The 19,321-nt window shown below is 42.4% G+C and overlaps 1 long non-coding RNA gene across 2 annotated transcripts in view; it reads right to left on the bottom strand.

The window, feature by feature from the left end:
* Window positions 1-860: 860 nt before the first annotated feature.
* The window catches only part of LOC103165940, a 33,778-nt gene continuing 15,317 nt past the window's right edge, over window positions 861-19,321 (bottom strand). Inside the window, exons 1-5 of one of the 2 annotated variants that reach the window (XR_484713.3) lie at window positions 3,162-3,284; window positions 2,882-2,968; window positions 2,302-2,368; window positions 1,587-1,637; window positions 861-1,497 (exon numbers count right to left, since the gene is read on the bottom strand). This is a non-coding gene — a long non-coding RNA (uncharacterized LOC103165940). Of the gene's footprint in view, window positions 1,498-1,586; window positions 1,638-2,301; window positions 2,369-2,881; window positions 2,969-3,161; window positions 3,285-19,321 lie in introns of those variants that run through there. The other variant, XR_003753456.2, reaches the window with a different exon arrangement.

Below are 19,321 nucleotides of genomic sequence, written 5' to 3' on the forward strand. Positions count from 1 at the left end.
AGCATGTACTTCGACTTCAGCACATCCCTCAAAACACTGAAAACAAGACATCCATTGCAGGCCTTCCTAATATTTCACTGCTAATGTTGTCACAAAGTCAGAGATAATAGATTTTTAAAACTGGAGAACTAGGCGGCAGAGGGTCAGCTTTTTATGAGCTTTGGGTTAAAGTTCTGGCACGATTAGAGCGAACAATGTGTATAGACTGTTCAAGGGGAAATTTTTATAATGCTTGATGTATTTGCTAAGCATTTCCATTTCTCACTTCATTTTTCCACACCAGCACACTCATTTTGATGGATTAGTTTGAAGTCCAACATAAGAACCCCAACTGAAATACAGACATAATGTTGTTGCTTTATTCTGCTAGGCTGTAAACTCCTTGAGGGCAAGGTTCACATATAATGATTCTGTTGTGCTCTCCCATATGTTTAGTACAATGTTCTGCACCAACAGATGTTTAATACCTTTGATTGACTGACTACAGATCTAATAGCTGAGGAACATTGAATAGTGTGCCAGATATCAGACTTCTTGATTTAGCTACTATTTCTGCATGGGAGAAGGAACTATTTCTATTTTAGAAAACAAAAATCAAAGTATTAAACCTATTTCTTAATGGCATGAATGCTAGCAACTAGCTTTGCATTAGAGACTTCTTTTCTGTGAGATTATGACCTTGGATGTAGCTCACGATTAGTTTAAGGATCTGATGGGTGTTATGAGCCTCGCCTAGGGATCGCTCCTGCACAATATCAAGGTGCTGGACCTATGAACCCTTACTTAAGCAGGAATTTGACGCCCTTATTAATTTTGGGCGGTCAAGTGATAGGTTCAAAAAGTAAATCCAAACAACACTGTTACAGTGGAAAGCTTTATTTTACTCAAACAGGGATTAGCCACATAAGCACACACACACACAAACACAAAGCAAAACACTTATAGTTACCAATCCAAATGGTCTGCCCCAAGTTTCAGTGAAGATGATAGTTTAAAGGAGTAGGACTGCCCACAGCTCGTCATCGTCCTGGTTTTCCCTAAGTCTTGGTGAAGACGATCCCATTTTAGAGGAGTTTCAAGGAGTCAGACCACCCGAAGCTCGTCCTCATCCTGGTTCAAGTCTTAGGTGCTGGGCCATGGCAGCCATAGGTGTCTCAGGTGTGTGGATTAGGTGGTTCCATGCCAGGCAAATCAGGCAAAGAGGGCCAGTTCTTCCCCCACTTTAATCCACTTTTCTTGGGGGATTGTAGCGGGGGGCTGCTCAGGATTGCCTGCTGTCTTCTGCTCATTACCAGTTAAACCAGAGGGAATGGCGTCCCCTCCACCCGGGCTTATTCCCCTGTGGGCATAGCTCCATCCGGCAGTCCTCTTCCTGACCAGCAGAGCAGTTTAGCCCCTCCTTAAGCCCTCAGCTAAACAAATCAGTTCTTTTCCTCAAAATTCTTCAGAGAGATAATACAGTTTCTTCTCTAAATCATCCTTTTGACCTTGTTGTTCCTGGAGTCAAAAAATACAAGATGGAGTTTGTCCTTTTACTTTGTTGCTCCCAGGGTCAAATAATATAAGATGGAGTCACTCTCACTCACCACAATGGGCAGTTGCTCTCCAGGAATGCTGGGTGGTGTTAATCTCATTTGCTGAAGATTGGAAAAGATTTATAATTGAAATGACTCCTGGCAAATATAGGGTTTTTTTATATATAACTATATAACCTGAAATATAGGTTTGATGAATAACTAAACAGCAGTTGGTTCACTCTGTGTGTGTGTGTGTGTGTGTGTGTGTGTGTGTGTGTGTGTGTGTGTGTGTATCTTCCCCTTTGGGGATGATTTCTCTTTCTTCTGGTGTGATAGTGTAGTGTGATGCACTGGCTAAGCTCTTCAGTCTTCTGGGGCCAGGGTCATAAGTAGAAACTGACTTGTCCAGGGTCAAGGACAAGACATTCTTAGGTGTCTGGCTGCTCTAGAAAGACAAGGTTTGATGCGTGAGCGGGAAATGGGGGATGAAAAGGAAGAGGCATTTCCATTTACAGAGGCTGGGGTCATGTGACTTCAGCCTGGGCTTGACGAGGGAGCCCACGGGTCCCCAGGGTAGGCCTGAGGTTTTGTCCAGCTGCTGAGAGAGCAGGAACAGGAAGAGCGTAAGCTGGCTTTCCTAATGACCCCTCCAGAATGGCCCCCTGGTCTCCGCACCCTGCCTAGGGCCACACGGGATGGTTGTGTGAGCTGACGGTAGCCCTCTGTATTCCAGTTTGGTGGTGCTGTCTTGAGCAGGGTCTGGCACCCCTCCGGGATTACTTACCACCATTCATCCTTTCAGCTGGCTTCCCGTTCAGGGCCATTATGCTTCACCTCCACTCCTCCTTGGGCTGAATATATAAATATGGTATTTGTTAAGAGCTTACTATGTACCAGGCACTGTACTAAGCAGTGGGGTAGATACAAGCAAATTGGGTTGGGCCTAGTCCCTCTCCTATTTGGGGCTCACAGTCTTAATCCCCATTTTACATATGAGGTAACTGAGGTCCAGAGAAGTGAAGTGATTTGCCCAAGGTCACACAGCAGACAACTGGCTGAGCCAAGATTAGAACCCATGACCTTCAGGCCTAGAAAGAGCTGAAAACATGAGGAGAGAGAGAAGGTAGACAAGGCTTTACTGGTCAGTCAGTCAGCCGATCAATCTTATTTATTGAGCACTTACTGTGTGCAGAGCACTGTTCTAAGTGCTTAGGAGAGTATGATATAACAATGTAACAAACACATGCCCTGTCCTCAGTGAGTTTACAGTTTACAGGGGGAGACAGACAGGCGGCTTGGGGATCCCCAAGCTGCAATGTCCACCCTTGGGTGACCTTATGTCTGAGAACGTCTCCAGATCTTACCCGATGGGCCAACTCTGATGCGAGAGAAAAAGCTGCCAAATTGCTAGTTGTCAGTCAGGCTCTTGGAGCAGATGGTGGCTGGTGATTCTGGAAATTAATTCAATAGTATTTATTGAGCACTTACTATGTGTAGAGCACTGTACTAAGCACTTGGAATGTACAAATCGGTAACAGATAGAGACAGTCCCTGCCCTTTGACAGGTTTACAGTCTAATCAGTTTAGTCTTGTCCAATCTCCATTAGGGTGACCATTCATATGCCATTTGTTTTTGTTTTTTACCAGGTAGTCTTGTTTTCAGTTGGTCTGCCCCCAGTCCAATATCAGTAAACTCCACTGGACTTCTTGAAATCTGGTATTTTCATTTTAAGCACTCAGCCTGCCTCTGCCTTTGCTCTTGTGATTGACTTCTGTGACTTACAAATGGTGTTGGTGTTCCCCATGGACCTGGAGGAGATGGGGAAGAATGTGAGGGTTTAAGTCCTTCCCTTTCCCCCCCTCTTCCAGATAGAAGTTGTAGGATATTAAGCCAGTGATGGCAGAAATCATGTCTACTGGTTCTATTGTAATTTCCCAAGCATTTAGTACAGTGCCTGACTATAGTAGGGCACTATATATAATTATATAGTATATAATAAGTACAGCCTGACCAGTAAAATGCTGGGCATGACATCAATCTTTTGTGTTCCTTGAACGCATACTCTCTGCAGAGGACTGCACGAAATGCTTGGAAGAGTACAACATAACGGAGTTGGGAGACGCATTCCCAGCCCACAGTGAGCTTACTTGTCTAGACATCTTCATATTACCCAACATACCCAGTGTAACACATATGAGTTGTACTCACAGGAGCACCATAATCTCAAGTAAGAAGTGGTTCAAGCAGAGTAAAGCATTGGAAAACAAAGTTCTACAGGAAAATTCCTTTGAAAAAGAACCCATGCCTGACCCATGCAGTTGTGGCTAATAAATACTGTTGGGTGACGGTTGACTCCATTTTGCTGGCCCAGACTTTAAACCTGGAAGCCGCTGCCTCTCCATGTCACCACTTTAAAAAAGGAAAAAAGAAAAAAAATCCATCAAATGCAGTGAGTGAATTCTTCTTCCCATCTTTTATCTTCCCTCCTGGAGAGAAACCTGTGGAGGTGGAACTGATTGTGGAGGAGGTGGTGACTCTGAATATCTTGGCTCTCTTGCAGATGTAGAATGGCTAGCTCAGCTCTGACAGACACTGGCCCAGGGGTTAGGTGGATTCTTGGATTCTTCAGCGGAAATGGGTAAATGCTTGCTGGGCTGTTGAGTGGCAACTCTCTACAGTTCTATTTCAAGCTGCTGGGATTTCATCTAGCTTCACCTCCAACATAGAAAAAGCATATTTGAGTTATAGGCCTGTTTCCTGGTGTTCTCCATTTGATGTTTTACCATTCAATCTCATCTCGAAGAAGAGGCTTGTAAAGCACCCAGACACCCATCCTTCCACTGGCAAGTCCCCTTTCTATAGTCAGACAGATAAGACCAAGCAATATTCCTTTACAATAACTACCTGCCTCAAGAGATCAATAAGAATGTGGAAGTCATTTTCCTCTTCCCCTTGAGTAGCTGGGGTTTCTCGAGCTGTTTGTATAAAGTTCCAAATTTCCTGTTGCCTGAGTGAGGAGCAAGAAGCACTTAACGGCAATTAGCAGGAGTAGAAGCAGCATCCTTTCATGCCATGGACAGGCATGTTTTCGGCTATTTGAGTGTTTCCGGTTTAGTTTATTTTCCTTTGGTTTTTCATTTAAGCATATAACAGGCGGAACGGAGGAGTGGTTTGGACTTTGAGTGAAGATTCAACTACAGAGTCATTTTTATGGGGACCTGCATAGAAATTATTCTCTTGGGAACCTCTAAAAATAGCTTGCAGGTGGGCAACTAAATCTTGGGCCAAATTCTCCCTTCTGTTCTTTATTAGATCATCTGATGGATTTTCAGAGTGTTTTACTGCTGATAGTGACCTTTGTTTTTCCTGGATCTGTAGGTTTGCTGCCTGATTTTACGAGCTCATGTACAGTCCATGGTACTGTTTTTCTTATCATTATCATTTTGGTAGGCTAACATTGGGGAGAAATTCAGACAAATAGCCAGTATGAGTTTGCTAGAATGGTCTGGAGTTGTCATTTGATCCCCATCATGAACATCAAAGGGTCAAGCTCTTTTTGCAAACTTAGACAGCAAAATTCCACTTTGTTGAAAGAATATTTTGGGCAAAAGATTTGATATCCTCAAGACAATGCAATTTTGAATCATTTGCAGGCAGTTTGATTTAGTGAATCATTCACTAACTGTTCAGTACATCTGCATTTGAAAAAGCCTGTAGTGCCTGGTATTATTACTTTGGCAAGTTCACCCAGATTAATTCCACTTCTTGAGGCGATCAGGGAAGCACTGGTTCAAGTGCCAGTAACAGAGCTGCATATAGTCATATTTTTACAAATGCATTCACTATAATCTTACTTTAATTTCAACACTGCTATGTACCTGAAGTTTAGCTCTTCAAAACTAAATAATTAGGCCCACCACCTTTCTCTGTCGGCAGTTATCATGTGATCCATGGAAAAGCATTACTACCTGCTCAGTATGATTAATCTGTGGACACAATATGGTTATCATTACTGGGTACTGAATGTCATTTTCTATAAATGGTGATGTACACATCTGCTTGTACTTAATGGTGAGTTAGTACCCTTAGAATCATCTTCATCTTAATCGTACAAACCACCACGCTAATGTTGGAGATTAAAGTACTTTGGAGAGTGTTTCTAGGGAATGTATTGATTAAGTATCTGAAGGTGCATTTGAGGAGGTTTCTGAGTCAGTTGCCATGCAAGGTACAGACGATGCACTCATCAGAAATGAGAGCAGGTGTTTCTTGGCTGCTGGGAAATTCTTCTCCAAATTAAAGTGTTTTTAAAATGTTGTCCGGGCCTACTTAAGCTCACCTTGCTAATATTTCTAAAATTCTTGCCGATTCCGCTTTGGGGTCCCTGGTCTTTTGAATTTCTGCTGGAGGGTGTTTCAATATCTTTTCACTGACATTGCCACCTGGGAGGTGAGGGGATTATGGGCAATTGATCATATTTACCGAGTGCTTACTGTGTACAGAGCACTGTACCAACTTCTTGGGAGAGTACAAAATACAAGGAAATGTCTTGTGGATGCACTATTAAGGAGTTAAGCTAAGATTCTCATGCTTACAAGTGGAAGCTATCTGTTCAGTGGTGGGGGGGAGGTTGGTCGAGGTGAAATTTCCCAGGTCTTCTGGTATTGTAACTGGTTTCCCTCTAGACCATAAGGTCCTGTGGGGCAAGGAACACTTCTCCCGCCTGTTGTACTCTTCCAAGTGCTTAATACAGTGCTCTGCACACACTAAGCACTCAGTAAATGTGATCGATGGATTGATACCAAGGGAAGACTTGATCTTGCCCCTGTCAGAACAACCATAAGAACTCCCAGTCTTAGCCAAAGTTCAGACTGGTAGGCTGAAACCTCACTGACAGGCCACCATAATCTCCTTTGATGCAACAAGAGCTTCATTTAAGTGAACTATTTAGATAGATGGATATGTGCAATAACATGTTATCCAGAGTGTTGTGTTACTGTGTTTACGAACCAGCCAGGACTGCCAATCCTTACCCAAAACCAAGGATCTCTATTGACAGTATCAAACTGAATGCTATCCCTAAATTCCAGCAATAAGGCAAAATAATGTTGGTATTTGTTAAGCGCTTCCTATGTGCAGAGCACTGTTCTAAGCGCTGGGGTAGACACAGGGGAATCAGGTTGTCCCACGTGGGGCTCACAGTCTTCATCCCCATTTTACAGATGAGGTAACTGAGGCACAGAGAAGTTAAGTGACTTGCCCAAAGTCACACAGCTGACAAGTGGCAGAGCTGGCATTCGAACTCATGACCCCTGACTCCAAAGCCCGTGCTCTTTCCACTGACCCACGCTGCTTCTCAGCGTGAAGGAAAGGGAAGGAAGGAAAGGAAAGGGAAGAAAGAAGGGAAGGGAAGAAAGAAGGGAAGGGAAGAAAGAAGGGAAGAAGGGAAGGAAGGAAGGAAGGACGGAAGGACGGAAGGAAGGACGGAAGGAAGGAAGGAAGGACGGAAGGAAGGAAGGAAGGAAGGAAGGAAGGAAGGAAGGAAGGAAGGAAGGAAGGAAGGAAGGAAGGAAGGAAGGAAGGAAGGAAGGAAGGAAGGAAGGAAGGAAGGAAGGAAGGAAGGAAGGAAGAAAAACTAGAGAAGGGCGGAGGTGAGCGCCAAAAGAGAGGCCAACAATAAAAGGCTAGGGAAAGAAGTGTAAACATGATGGAGAAAACCAGGTTGTCTCTAGGGATCAAGTGTGGGGTCAATGGAGCATCTAACAGCAGCCAAAGTGATTGTTCAATTTTTTTTAATGCTGTGAAGCTTATATTTTCTCTAGATTCTACAGCCCACTTCATAGGGCAGTTATGGCTATATCACCTAGGGGTCTTATTTAACAGCAATAACAAGACACTCCCAGAATGTAGTCATTCCATCACATCACAGAAATGCTTGTTATGCCAAGCTATTGCTGTGCGGCACCTGAAAGGAGAGTAGAGGTGACCAGGCTACCCACACAACTGCTCTATAATGAGTTGGAGCGGGGGAACTCAAAACAAAGAAAACAGAAGAAAGTTTGAAATACCCACGAAGCAAAGATTCAGATGACGAGACAGAAGAAGCAGTCAAAACAGTCTGGCCTGAGGCAAATAAAAATGAGTTGATTTTCTTATAGCAAAGCCTTCTCATTTTGACCCTGCCCCAATCATTCGTCAAAAACGCTGAGACTCTCGCAGCACTCTCCTGGTTTTTCTTCTACCACTCTGACTGTTTCTTCATAGTCTTCTTCACTGACTTGTCTTCTACCTTTCATATCCTAGCAGGGTGTTGTGGTCTAGGACTTCTACTCTTCTGACTCTATGCTTCACAACCTAGGGGAGTTCATCCACTCATTTGCCTCAAGCTTCCCTCTCTATGAAAATAAGACCCAAATCTACCTTTCCTGTCCCAACCTCTCATCAACAATTGTTCACCTCCTCTCACCATCAGGATATCAACATTTGAATATCCTGACAGCACGTCACATCAAACATGTCTTAAATCCCTGCAACCTTGATATCGTCTTCAATTCATTCCTGCCTTTCAGCTCTCACTTTCAAACGACTGCTATCTTCTGCCTTGCTTTCTCCTCAGCATTTTCTATATGTATCCTTTCTTTCCATCTAAGTTGTCATCACACTAATTCAAGCCCTTGTCTTAGTATGGTCGGCTACCTTTTTAGTCTCCTCGCTTATGTTCCCAACTCCAGCCTTTGCTCCATTAAGTTTGTTCTGCATTCTGTACAGATCACCTTTCTGAAATGTCACTTAGCACATATCTCCACCCCTCAAAAACCTCCAAAGAGTAGCCATTTCCCTCTGCATCAAGCAAATACTCCTCACAATTCTCCTCAAGCCTAATCATCAAATTTCTCCATCTCACATATTGACCCTTCACCCATTACTCCACAGCTTGCTCTCTGCTCTCCCTAATTTCATTTTCTAACTATATTTCACTTTCAACTCTCACCTTTTGACCTCATGCTCAGGCTATTTCTCCTATCTGAAATTCTGTTCCCCACAAATTTTCCAGATCCCACCTCCTAAAATTCCACTTCTTCCAGGAAGTCTTTCCTAATTAGTGGATGACATCCAAATTCATTCATTCAATCATATTTGAGCACTTACTGTGTGCAGAGCACTGTACTAAGCACTTGGGAGAGTACAAAATAACAGTGAACAGACACATTCTCTGCCTAAAACAGCTTGCAGTCTAGAGCGAAGTTGTCAACTCAACATGCTATTTCATCCTGATATATGAAATATAACATTCCCCCCCGACATCCTGACATCCCAAATCCTTTAATTTGTATCACATCCTTATTTTTCTTACTGCTACTTTCATTTGTAAAAGTGTTTTGATTGTCTCTCTCCACTTGACTGTAAGCTTCTTGAGGGCAGAGAACATGTGTTTTGTTCCTGTATATTCTCCTAAATGCTTAGTGTAGTGCTTTGCACTCAACAGGCACTCAGAAATTACTAACTATTGATGGAAAGTAATGCTACTCTAGCAGGCAGAATCAAAACAGTGGCTGCAAGAGAAGAAAAGACAGCAGCACTGTAAGAGACAATCTTGCACACTAATAGTGTGGAAGAGAATGTTGGTCTGTGAGTTGGCCTTCTCAATCACGTTTCATAAATGGGTAACATGTCACATCGCTTTTAAGTCAGAAGGGCAACACTCTCCCTCTCTCCCTTTCCCTCTTGCTTTCTTTCTGTCCCTTTAAGTATTATAATTGGCAACCACAGAAAAAGCATCATTTCTTATCAACATACATTTTAAGCAATCTTTGGGTTTGGGTTTTTTTTTGAAACACAGATTGCCGCCGGCAACAGTGACCCCTCCACTCCAAACATTTGTTGAGTGCCCTTCACTAGTCAGAAGCTCTTTGAAAGAAATTTAATTTCCTTGAAAATTGATATGAGGGTCTGGTTACATATCTGGGGAGCTAATACTGGCCATATATTACATATCCCTTCTAGCTGGGATCTTTTCCCCTTGTATTTTCAATTTCCTTTTAAATAAACTGATAGCTCTCTGGAGGTTATACTTTTAGCACTTAGCCAGTGTTTATCATCTTCACGCGATTGGCTAAATGTATATGTAATCACTCTTTGCTCCATGAGGTGAGAATGAAGAAAATGGACAGCAGACCTGTCGGTGGCTTGAGGGTTACTTTTCCCGGCCTCAATTTTTATATACGCGAGCCCCTTTCGACATATTTAACATCTCAAATGGTTCCCCGGATGCACGTTACAGATGGTCTTTTGGATGCAACAGCTGTAGTGAACGGAGTGTCTCATACTGGGAAAGGCATTAGCTTTGGTTCTACAGTTAATTTCTCAGCGTGGGTTGTAATTTCCATTTTCATAAGGAGACTGTTACGAATTTCTGTCACTACTGTAATTTTCACTCTAGGAATCTTTTAGATATGATTCCTACCTTCTATAATAAACCCCGGCATTGGCTCTAGATGGCTTGTCTATATGGGGTGGTGGGTCTTAGAAGAATCCACATGCAACAAAATTGTGCTTACTGTGCTGTAATATATGCAGATGATTCATCCAAGTTCAAAAAATCCCCTGCAGATGCTGCAGAGAACACAAATAGAAGACTCCATATGTCAGCTGTTGGCAACTCTTGGTCCCTGTGCTACACACAAGTCTGTACTTTCCAAGTGCTTAGTACAGTGCTCTGCACATAGTAAGCGCTCGATAAATACAACTGATTAAATGAATTCTAGATGTCTCCAGCTTCTGGCCGGGCTCCGTCAGTGACTCCTTGCAGGGTCCATTGCTGATTCTGCCGCCTCTTTTAGGTCCACGGTTGTCACCCTGTCATCTGGGTTGTCATGGTGGTTGTTCGGGATGCCTGTACGGTGGTCTTGAGCCCACCAGCTCCTCTCTGCTCTCTAAAGTGGGGGCTTGGTACAGGTTTTGTACCAAAAGCCAAAGAAACGTGGCTCAGTGGAAAGAGCTCGGGTTTAGGAGTCAGAGGTCAAGGGTTCTAATACCCACTCTGCCACTTGTCAGCTGTGTGACTTTGGGCAAGTCACTTAACCTCTCTGTGCCTCAGTTACCTCATCTGTAAAATGGGGATTAAGACTGTGAGCCCCACGTGGGACAACCCCATCATCTTATATTCCTCCCAGCACTTAGAACAGTGCTTTACACTTAGCAAACGCTTAACAAATGCCATCATCATTATTATTATCATTAACAGAGATCAACAAAGGAAACCTTTGAGCAGTTGATACACAAAGAGCCAGCCATAGATAGAAAACACCCACTAAGGAAACTTCATTATCATAATGATCGTAATCATAATTATCATAGAAAAGCGGCCTCTTGTAGTGGATAAAACTCAGGCCTGGGAGTCAGAAGGTCGTGGATTCTAATCCAGGCTCTGCCACTTGTCTATGTGGCCTTAGGCAAGTCACGTAACTTTTCTGTGCCTGTTACCTCATCTGTAAAATTGGACTAAGACTGTGAGCCCTAGGTGGAACAGGGACTATATCCAACCCGATATGCTTCTATCCCCCTCAGTGCATAGTACAGTGCATGGCCACATAGCAAGGGCTTAATAAATACCATAAGTATTATTATTACAATTAATAATGATAAATTATTACATTATTTGTTGATCACCTCCTAGGTGTCAAACACTGTCCCAAGCGCTGGGGCAGATACAAATTAATCAAGTCAGACACAATCCCTGTCCCACATGGGGCTCACAGTTTAATTTCAATGCCTCATCACATCCCCTACCTTCTCATTTCAAGAGCCACATTTGTTTTCAAGAAGAGGAGATACGGCTCAGACCCTTAGGTTGCAAACCTCTGGTCTAATCCTAACCATTCAATCGATCAATTAATCAATCTTATTTATTGAGTGCTTACTGTGTGCAGAGCATTATACTAAGCACTTGGGAGACTACAGTATAACAGAGTTGGTAGACTTGTTTCCTGCCCACAATGCGCTTATGGTCTAGAGGGGAAGACAGACAATAAAATGAATTAAAGATAAGAGAAGCGGCAAAGTATAAGGTTATGTACATCAGGGCTGGGGGGATGAGGGTGAGCTGGGTAGTCAAGTGCTTAGAGGCAATGTATTAGAGAGGGAAACTGGAGAGGGAAGAGAGATGAGAGATCCTTCAGGGAAGGCTTCCTCTCCTCCTTTTCTTTTTCTCAGGCCAGCAGTGGCAAAAGTGGGCACGCCTTTCTCCTCCTGATGGCTCTTAGGTCCAAAGATGCTACTAACCCTGCTCTAATGTTTTATTCAAAGCCCCCCGCCCAAAACAGGAGAATAGATTTGTAAAAAAAAAAACCTGTAGCATCGCAGTGGTTGAAGGTTGTCGTCTCCAAACAGGAATGACATACGAACCTCAGTCCTGAAACTGAGAATCTGCTCAGAAGAAATGATGCGGTGATGGTGATTTGGGCAGAGACACTGACCCTCTCTTGTTCCTCCTGAGGCACAAGAGTAACTGCAGGACAGGGATGCAACATGCTATGAAAGGTCTGATCAGTTTTCATCCACATTAGTCAATTATAGGCAAGTCTGGGACTAGAAATCCAGGTCTCCTGAGTCCCAGGGTAGAGCTCAATCCACTAGACCAATAGCAGGACTCCCTCCCCAGTAATGACATTAGGGATTAGAGCTGAGGTAGAGCAAGGGTTAATACACAGCTGAGAGATAAAAGTGCCTCTAATTAAGGCAGGGGATTGTGCTACTGAATTTCAGCCCACTGAATGTAAGGGTAAGAAATTCATGTTTGAAGTAGAGGTCTTTGTAGTTAATAATCCCCAGCCCCATCAGTGAATTGCAATAGATACAGGATTAATAGAAAGAAAAATGGAAGAGAACAGCTATTTTCAATAGGTGAGAGGACCCTAAACTTAGTTCAAGATGGAACTTAGTTCAAGAAGGATTTGCAACTTCAACAACCTTGCTCCCCTTACGTTTGGAGACCTTAACTCTCTCACTCCCTACTCCTCCTCTCCACCCACTTCCTCATTCATCCAATTTTTGACAATCACAAGGTTTTTAAGCTGTCATTTTCACCTCTCTTCCCTCACTTCCTGACCCAGTCCTTGCATCCCTCTTGTTCTCATTATCAGGGGAAACCCTCTAAATGACATTTACAGAGATGCCTCTTTTGAGGGAGGCCATTTTGGAACTGAGCCTTTTCTGGTTTGAAAAAAGGCCATTCAGGTTCGTTTCAGAGAATCAGGCTTTAGGTTGATTCATATTTTATCTGAGTGCTCCCATCCTTAAACACACTGAAAACATATTCAGCACGTTCCACCTCCAGAGAACCATTACTGCTAAGTGATATTTCAGATGGCGCAGTAGCCACCTAAAACTTGGAGGGGGAAAGAGGAAGTTGGGGGAGATGCTACTATGGAGTTTGCTACCAGAATTTTAAAGCAGAAATGTTCAGCTGCTCCTCGTGACACCTCAGTGAATATGTTCCTAGTGGGACATTTGGAGGGAGCAAACATTACCCTCCCAGGGAAGGTTACACGTTGCGGCATTATTATTCCAAAGCTTGAACTGTGGACTCTCTTTGTCAAAGCCCCAGACATAGCTGTCATGTTACTGAATGTCATGAGGCATCCTTGATGGACAGAGTATTACTCTGTGCTGTGGGTGCGTTCTCTTTTTGGATGAGAGGTCAAGCCTTGCTTGCAGTCCTGAGCGTCCTCACTGCTCCTTAAATTGAAATTGGCACAACCTGCTCTTGAATCTATTATTCCAAAAGAAAAAGGAGTTTGGAGGAGGAAGTGTAGTTTGTAAATGGAGCCAAGCACCAGAGAGCCATTAAAAGAAATGGAAATGGAATGGGTGCTTGTGTAGCTCTGCATGTGTGTGAGGGGGTTGGTGGTGTTGTGGGTGCGACAAGCTAAATTCCCTAAAATTGCTACCCTTGGGCGCTAGGAAGGAGCTAGACTAGATTCCTAGAGCAGCTGCAAGAGCATCGACGAAGAAGGATGACATTGTTTCAGGGACTTTTTTCTGAGACTTAAGGAAAATAGCGGGCATATTCCAGTCATTTCCTGAATTCCTGCTTTGGCACTGACTCCGGGTGCCAAACCAGACACCACAGCAAATAAAAATGCCTCCAAATCAGCTTCTGGCTCTCCACCACCCAGCTCCACCTTACCAATCTGTTCTTTACCTGCTATTCTCCAACTCATTGTCTTCTTTCCTCCTAAGCCAACCTTCTCCGATTTCCGACTGCTTGTTCACGCTGATCTCCCAGCTTGGAACTTCCTGCATTCCACATCAGACAGACCACAGCATTCCTCACATTCAAATTCCTCCCCCAATCCCACTCCTCCAATGAGTTTTTCCTGAGTAATTTCCAAGCATCCTTGGCAATATCATCCCTTCGGCCAACTTTAGCACTTTTGAACTTAGTTATACCCTTCTTAACCCTAAAATATATGTCTGTTAGATCTCTCTTGCCCACTCTAGTTGTCAATTTGTTTACAAGTCAATTATATTTACTGATGGCTTACTGCGTGCAGAGCAGTGTACTAAGCAGTTGGGATAATACAATATAACAGAATAATAGACATGTTTCCTATCTGCAAAGAGCTTATGGGTTAGAACTTCTGTTTTCCCCTGGAGAGTTTGAGTTCACTGAGGGTAGGGAAGGCGTCACTTCGTTACACTGTACTTTTCAACTACCTAATGCAATGCATGGCATCAAATGGGTGTTCAGTAAATGCTACTATTGATATTAATAACTGTGGTACTTGCTAAATGCTAAACACATGTTTCTACTAAGCACTGGTTTAGATGCAATCAGGGCACGGTCCCTGTTGCACATGGAGTCACAGTCTAACATGGAGGGTGAACAGGTATTTTAATGCCGCATAACAGAAGAAGTGATGAGGTACAGAAAAGTCAAGTGATGTGCCCAACATCACACAGCAGGTACGTGGCTTAGCTAGACTTAGAATCCAGCACTATTATTACGATTACTATAATATCATCATATAATTTGCAATGACAAATTATACATTAGACATTAAACAAAGAACACTCAGCTATTTCTGCCAGTTAATAGCCTTTGGCCCCAGGGTTCAAAATGAATGCCTGCATTACTAGGGAAAATGGAATGGTTTCTTGTCCAAATGTGCCTTTGTAAGACCACAGGATACTATCTTTTCTTCATAATTGCCAGGGTCTTTTTCAGAGTCAAAGGCAGAGAAGCTTAGGGGCAATGTCAGGGCAGTTAGGAAACTTGCATGGTTTCTTCCCAAATTGCCTTTTAAGTAAAATAGACCTTTTCAGGCATGAAAAAAATCCACATTAAATATACGAAATGTGCAGCAATACATTTTCTGCAGATCTAATGAAAAACTGCTAACACTGACAACAATCTCTATCATTCAATTTCACACCCTGATAGAATTACTGGCCTTGGTTTTATACTTTTACATTGATTGTTTAATTTTTTTTGACATCGACTGCATGTAAATTACATCGCACCTGCATAAATATTTAATTTCAGTGAAGCCCTTAATATTTTAATATTTCCAGTCCATTTGATCTTAAACATTTCATGTATGTCTCCTAAATCCTTACACAACTTACCAGGGAAAGCAATAAACACAAATATATCACAAATACGATGTTCTTTAAAAATGAAGGGCTACATCATGGCTGTCTTGTAGTATGTCTGCAGTAAATCATCCTCAAATAATTTTCTGATTTTCCTCAATCAATTATTCTCTCTGTTAATGTTATTATAATAATACACACTGGCCGAGTCCGTATGCATCTTAGTCGGTGCAAAGGGTGATTGGGTAGGATGGTGGATATGTAACTGAAAGCACATTTTTTTTGGTTTTGAGTACGTAAATGATGATATGCACAATATCTATCTTTGAATATTTCACATCTTGTTCTTTTTTTCCCCCAGTATAGATAGGACCATGAATAACATTCAGCAGCAAAATCCCATAAAGTCTTAAAATATTAATTAAGATTTTAGTTGGTTCAGTCTTACATCTGTACTCTTTCATTTTCTTTCCCTAGACAGCTATGTTTAAATAAAACTGCCTTACCATTCTGTTTTCTTGTCAGATTTTCTCAGAGGGAAAATTAATTGAAATACAAAATGGAAAAAGCTAAAGAAAACAAGCAAACTACTGTGGGTCCCTCAGGTTCTTCCATTTTGGCCCAAGCTGTTTCCTCCGATGAATAAGAAACAGTTTTTGAGGTTGGTGCTCTCTGTGGTGGATATCTTTGCTTAAACAATTTCACAAGAACAACAAACCAGTTCTTGTAAATTGTGAATTCCAGAACAGGGATGAGGCACATTCTCTGTCTTGCTCTCGCACCCGCCCAGCCCCCCCTCTCTCACCTTCTCTTCCTGTTCCTTCTCTTCTTCTTCCTCCTCCTCTTCCAAATAGCAAAATCAAATAGAACAAAGTCTTGCTAACAAACGGAAGGAAATGAAAGAAATGTAGGGTTCACATGAACTATTCACAAGATGCCTGACCCTAATATTGAGCATGTATTCAGAGAGAAAGCTACTGAATCAGATACCAAATATGAATTTGAACAGAGTTAGAAGGGGTAGATAAACAGATACTGAATCTACAACTACTGGTCAGCATTAAGAAGAAGAAAGGGATGATGTTGCCTTCAGTAGGAACTGCAAGCAACAAACGTACCATAACAGCAGAATAGAGCAGTCTCTGTATGGGCACAATGTGGGTGGAACTGCTGGAGAAGCAGCATGGCTTAGTGAATAGAGCACGAGCCTGGAAGTCAGAAGGACCTGGGTTCTAATCCTGGCCCCACCATAAGTCTTCTGTGTGAGCTTGGGCAAGTACCTTCACTTCTCTGTGCTTCAGTTTACTCTTCTGTAAAATGGGGATTAAAACTGGGAGCTCTGTGTGGGACAGGGACTGTGTCCAACATAATTAACTTGTATCTGCCCCCCTTCCTCTTAGAACAGTGCTTGGCACATAGTAAGCATTGAACAAGTACTATCATTATTATCATTACCATTGGCCTTTTCAGCCACACATACACCAAAGGTTGAATTTCATCACCCCAGTGAATTATTTGAATCTAAAGGACATAAATCTATAAATGGATCTCTCACACCGTATTAGCCTTCTCACTGGTCTCCCTGACTCTAACCTCTCCCCTCTTCAGTCTATTTCTCACTCTGCATTCCACATCACCTTTCTAAAATGTTATTATGCTCACATATCTTCCTCTTTTCGAAATCATTTGATCAAAGGCATTTATTGAGCATTTACTCTGTGAAGAGCACTGTACCACATACTTGGGAGAGCACAATAAAATAGAATTGGTAGACACAATCCCTGCCCTCAAGGAACTTACATTAAAATCCCCAGTGAGTACTCATTTCCCTCTGCAACAACCAAAGATTTCATTCCTTTGGCTTCAAAGCCTCAACAGGTCTCTTTCTTATCTGCCCTTTAACACTGCTATTAGTTGAGGGGACAGAGTGCTACCCCTTGAATCAGTAATTCTAATCCTGTTTTACCAGCTGGAAATATATTATTAGTGGTGAAGTGGATTATCCAAAGAACCACCTGGGGCATTCTGAGAGATGGACAGCCTAATAATAACAATAATCATAATAGTAACTGTGATATTTGTTAAGCACTTACTATGGGCCAAACACTGTTCTAAGCACTGGTGTAGGCACAGGGTAATCAGGTCAGACACAGTCCCTCTCCCACATGGGGCTCCCATTCTTAATCCCCATTTTACAGATGAGGTATCTGAGGCATAGAGAAGTGAAGTGACTTGCCCAAGGTCACACAGCAGACATGTGGCAGAGCCAGGATTAGAACCCAGGTTCTCTGATTTCCAAGATCATTCTCTTTCCACTGGACCATGCTGCTTCCCTAAGGAAGGAATATTGCATAGTAGCTGGCTAACATGGATGGTGAAGGGCTCAGTAGCTGTCAAGGCTGTGTCATGGTTCTTAGGCCTAGTACTGGCACTATGTGGCTGTAAGAGGTTTATGTGCGGCAAGATTTTTTTCACGTACATCACAATGTGTCACACCTCTGTGTTTCACTCATTGCCCCAGGGTGAACACAACAGGCAGGAAAGAGAGAGTGTGAGTGGTGCAGAGCAAAGCAATCTCATGTTAATCCCATTCCTTCTCTGAGATTCTTGGCCCTAAAGACTCAGGACCAATGTCCCTCGGCCGTTCCCAGTGGGAGAATCCAAATCACTAAAGTGAACTGAGAGTGAGGAGATTTGATTGAGATGGGAGGACTATTAATAAGACTCCAGGTAGTGCCACAAAAATTCAAGGGCTCCTTCTCAAGACTTTTGTTAGTTATTAGTCCTTCCGTTCAGTTTTTCCGTTCAGTTTTATTCACATACTGTATCGCTTCCATCCTATGGGTCAGTGGTATACTTCCAAGCAGAGACAGGGAAGAAAGTCATTAGTTCATACTCATCCCCATGCCACTAAGTGGTCAACAAGACCCCCATATTATCTCTTCTAACCACATCTTGTCCTCACATAATTTAGCGTAAGGAAAATGGGCTGCTCAATTCATACTATTAAGATGCGGTGAAAGATAGTCTTTTTAAACAAGCACTGGTTTGAATGAACATGCAGTCGGGGAAGACTGATTTTCCTAATACCAAACTATTATGTGGGATGTTAGATTTTTGGGAAGCCACAAAAGAACCACTTACAGCTCTGAAATGGGAGTTCCCAACCAACCTGTAGTGTTAATGCACTGTGGGAAGCAGCATGGCCTAGTGGATACAGCATGGGCCTGGAAGTCAGATCCTGGCTCTGCCACTTGTCTGTTGTGTGACCTTGGGCAAGCTACTTCATGTCTCTGTGTCTCAGTCACCTCATCTGGAAAACCAGGAATAGCATTTGTGAACCCCATATGGGACACGGACTGTATCTAATCTGATTAGCTTGTATCTACCTCAGCACTTAGAATAGTACTTGAAACACAGTAAGTGCTTAACAAATACTATTATTATTACGATTATTATTAATGTCAATTTCCCAAGTGATCAGGTAAATTCATCCCTCTAGACTATAAACTCTTTGGGAGCAGGGAATGTGTCTGTTTACACATGTACTCTCCCAAGTGCATAGTATAGTGCTCTGCACATACTAAGTGCTCAATAAATACGATAGAATGAATGATGTAGAGGACAACTGGCTACATCCATAGTAGACAGAGTCCCTTGCAATTTATGAAGTCCATATGATGAATTTATGGAGACAAAGGTGTAGTTCAAAGTTCACAAGTGGAATTTCTCCCCTAAACTTTAGACTCTTGTGACTGAAACAGTTTCATAACATTTGGGGGATTACATCTTTCAATTTCCTAGGATTATTCAAAGGCAGTCCATTGAGCAATTGATTGGATCACACCCACCATTTTTTTTTCTTGGACTACAGCTGTCAGGAATTCACTGTCTATGAAGTTATACTTTTGAATCAGCTGTGCTCTTAAAAAACCTCAAGGGTTTTGATTTTTAGTATGATACATTTGTTATGTTGTAATTGTTAATGGAAACGTTTATCCCAACAGCTAATTATTTACCTTTAAATGAATTCCATGTAATTTGCAATCAAATAGCCTCACCTTATTGAAAGCACATGTTGCTGGGAAATATAATTCCACATTAAAGGATTTAGCTATTTTGTCTCCACCCAGGCTCTCTGTCAAAGTTTTAGTGTTCAAGGAAAGAGTTTAAAACTAGCATACGAGAAACAATTACATGCTCTAGA

Source organism: Ornithorhynchus anatinus, chromosome 18, assembly GCF_004115215.2.
Source record: "Ornithorhynchus anatinus isolate Pmale09 chromosome 18, mOrnAna1.pri.v4, whole genome shotgun sequence".
Taxonomy (NCBI): Eukaryota; Metazoa; Chordata; class Mammalia; order Monotremata; family Ornithorhynchidae; genus Ornithorhynchus; species Ornithorhynchus anatinus.